This window comes from Triplophysa rosa, unplaced genomic scaffold, assembly GCF_024868665.1.
Source record: "Triplophysa rosa unplaced genomic scaffold, Trosa_1v2 scaffold16_ERROPOS7159779, whole genome shotgun sequence".
In the NCBI taxonomy this organism is placed as follows: Eukaryota; Metazoa; Chordata; class Actinopteri; order Cypriniformes; family Nemacheilidae; genus Triplophysa; species Triplophysa rosa.
In genome coordinates, this window is record NW_026634173.1 from 54,574 (window position 1) to 58,184 (window position 3,611).

Here is a 3,611-nt window from a genome sequence, read left to right on the forward strand (position 1 = left end):
ATATGTGCTTAGTGGTATTCTGTGTATATTTACATTCTTGTCCAAACTACAGGTCAATGTAATTGTAACCCCTTTATGTTTCATATCTACGTGTTTCCCTTTTCATGTCTTAGAATATGGTGTATAGCACAGTAATGTATTTTATACCATACTCATTTTATTCTATTCTATGTCTATTCCTGCTCCAAACACCCAGGCGACCATAAATGCAAATGAGTTAGTGTGCCGGACAAAGAAACATGTTTTCGTGCCCAAAACTATCTCATCACATTGGATCGCCCACCTTGGAGGGGCGTGACGCCCTCTGTGTTAAAACATCTGAACACGCAGGAAAGCTTGCACTTTTGTGTATGTTCGTTCGCTCGTGTGCGTTCGCGCTCGTGCGCGTTCGCTCGTTTGATTCTTCCAACCTCTCGAGACCTGTCTCTCCTCAGAGATAGCCTCTTCCAGCAGTTTGTGTCAGCTAAATCCAACGGACTCACGGCTCGCTCTGAACGCATCAGGACCTTTTGATACGCGCGCCAGCACTATGGAGGAATTTCATGATATGTCTTTATGTTTTTGATCTGTCTTTATGTTTTTGATCATTATTCACTATGTATTGCTCTTCGTTTTAAACACATTTGTATGAGATTCTGAAAAGCACCCTGCACAGCTGTGTTTTTGATGTCTGGCAGTGTTTATGAAATCTGGGGACTTTTTCCGGCCCCAACCCTACAGTATGACCAAATCTGGGCATGTTCCGCCCCGTTACTATGACTATAATCTACATTGAGCAAAGCCACAGTTTAATGGTTAATCACCATTAATTATTTGTAGGTTACTGTGTTTAAACTCATAGTTTACCCGAAATACACTACACCACATTAGACCTGTGCAAAGGCTATTGGCAGGTCCCTTTGACTGATTATGTCAAAGAGCTGACCGCTTTCCGGGCCCCATCAGGACTGTATCATTTCAATGTCATGCCTTTTGGGTTGCATGGAGCTGCAACAACTTTTCAACGCTTAATAGACCAAGTGCTCTCAGGGACAGAGGGTTTTGCTGCAGCCTACATTGACGATGTGGTCATTTACAGCGCCTCTTGGGAGGAACATCTGAGCCACTTAGCAGAGTTGTTTAGCAGGATAAAAGTTGTGGGACTAGTGGTTAATGCGAAAAAGTGTAACTTGGCCAAATCAGAAGTTTCTTACCTGGGATATGTGTTGAGGGGAGGTGTCGTAAAACCACAGGTCAACAAAATTGATGCAGTGCATTCTTGTCCAGCCCCAACAAAGAGGGTGAGGTCGTTTCTCGGCTTATTGGGTTGGTACAGACAGTTTATACCTAATTTCTCCAGCCGGGCTGCGGTCCTCACGGACCTTACCCGGAAAGACAAGCCACAGAAAGTAGTTTGGACTCCTGAGTGTCAGGAAGCCTTCATGGACTTAAAGGATTGTTTGTGCCAGACACCCGTTATGCAAAGCCCAAATTTTGACCTCCCTTTCACAGTGCAGACCGATGCTTCAGGAGTCGGTCTGGGAGCAGTGTTGTTACAGGGTGAGAGTGAAAGTCGTAAACCTGTTTGTGACGAGGGAGGCGTGACGAGAGCCGTGGGAGGAGGAAGCGAGGCCGTCAGCTGAGTGTCAGCTGGGCGTCACACCGGCCTCGTATCTCTCACGGAGGAGATCGGAAGCATAAAAGGACGAACGACAGGAGGATACGGTGAGAGAGGACCGGGCCCAAACATACGTTAAGTTTTGTTTATGTTTGTGTGGCCTTTTTTACTGCTGGATTTTTTGTTGTTTATTTTTGATTAAAGTTTACTCTGATTGTTCGCCGGTTCCCGCCTCCTTCCTTCCCTTTTATTGAGTTTATTACATTGGTGCCGAAACCCGGGAGGAAGGAGGGACATGCTGTCGAAGAGTCCTCGCCGCTGAGGGGGGATCGCGGTGCCGAAGAGGTTGGGCAGCACGGACGAGAGAAGTCCGCGAGCGGCTGCCCTGAGGCGGTGGTGCTGGCGCGTGTGCCCAGATGGGGCGAAGACCTCGCGCCGTGTCCTGGGTCTGAGGTGGGGTGGCTGCCATCCACGAGGGAGCGGAGAGGTCAGCCCCGCTTGCCGTGGGCCGGAGCCTGCTGCCATCCGCCAGATAGGGGAGGAGCTTTATGTTTGTGTGGCCGGCAGTCGTCCGTGAGGGGCTCCTGGCCTGTTTTGCTGCTGTTTATTGTTTATTTATTTTTGATTAAAATGTTTGAATGTTCGCTGGTTCCCACCTCCTTCCTTCCATTTTATTGAGCTTTATTACACTGTTCAATATATAAGTCACAAGTTGTTTCCTCAGGAGACCAAATACTCTACTGTGGAGAAAGAAGCGCTGGCCATTAAGTGGGCCTTGAACACATTAAGGCAGTGGTCACCAACCCTGCTCCTGGAGATCGACTGTCCTGAAGATTTCAGCTCTAACCCCAATCAAACACACCTGAACTATCTAATCAAGGTGTTCAGGTTTGCTTGATAATTACAGACAGGTGTGCTGAAGCAGGGTTGGAGCTGCAGTCTGCAGGATGGTCGATCTCCAGGAGCAGGGTTGGTGACCACTGCATTAAGGTATTACCTAATTGGAAAGGAGTTCGCTTTAGAGACTGACCATAGAGCTTTGCAATGTCTCCAGCGAATGAAAGACAGTAATTGCAAGGATTACACGCTGGGCTTTATCTCTCCAGCCATTCAAGTTTGAAGTGAAGTATAGACCTGGGGTCCAGAACGTTATTGCAGTCTTTTTGTCCCGACGCTCTGAAGAGTGACAGTCTGAAGAGTGACGGTTTTGCTGCTACAGCATAAGTTTTGTTCATAGTTAGCGTGAACAAGTGAGTACCTAGAAGCTTAGATGTACAGTTATGTTTTTTTTGTTTTGTATTTTATTCACATTCAAATTTATGAATTTGTCAACGTGAACTTCTTTATATACCTTAATAAAACTCCTTTTGGGAATTATCCTGTGTTTCGTCTGAGCCTTCCTACCATCTCCCTTGACCCAGTGGCATTCATTACCACACATTGACATTGCTTACCTTCCAGATACTTCAGGAAAGACAGTGATATCGAGACTTTTTGACTCGATATTGTCCGGACACCCTCATTACAGACAATGGTTCGCCATTCATGAGTCAGAAATTTGTGGACTTTACAAAGGTCTACTGGTTTCACCACATCACCACAAGCCCGCATTTCCCGCAGTCTAATGGAGAGGCGGAAAGAGCGGTGAGAACTTCTAAGCATATACTCAGGCAAGATGATCCCTTTTTGGCTCTCCTAGCCTACAGATCAACGCCGATTCAAGCAACAGGTTGTAGCCCTACACAGCTGATGCTAGGACGTCAGCTGAGGACACCGGTGCCTGTACTGGAAAAGAGACTGGTGAGAGACAACATGACAAAATGCAACTACAAGCTGTACTATGACTACTATGGTTGCCGACCATTTTCTGAACTCAGACCTGGAGACCCCGTAACAGTCAAAAGAGAAAATGGAAAAGTCTGGAACAAGACTGCCACTGTCATTCGCAAACACTCAACTCCACGTTCCTACATAATTCGCACGGAGACTGGAGACCTGAGGAGAAACAGAAAAC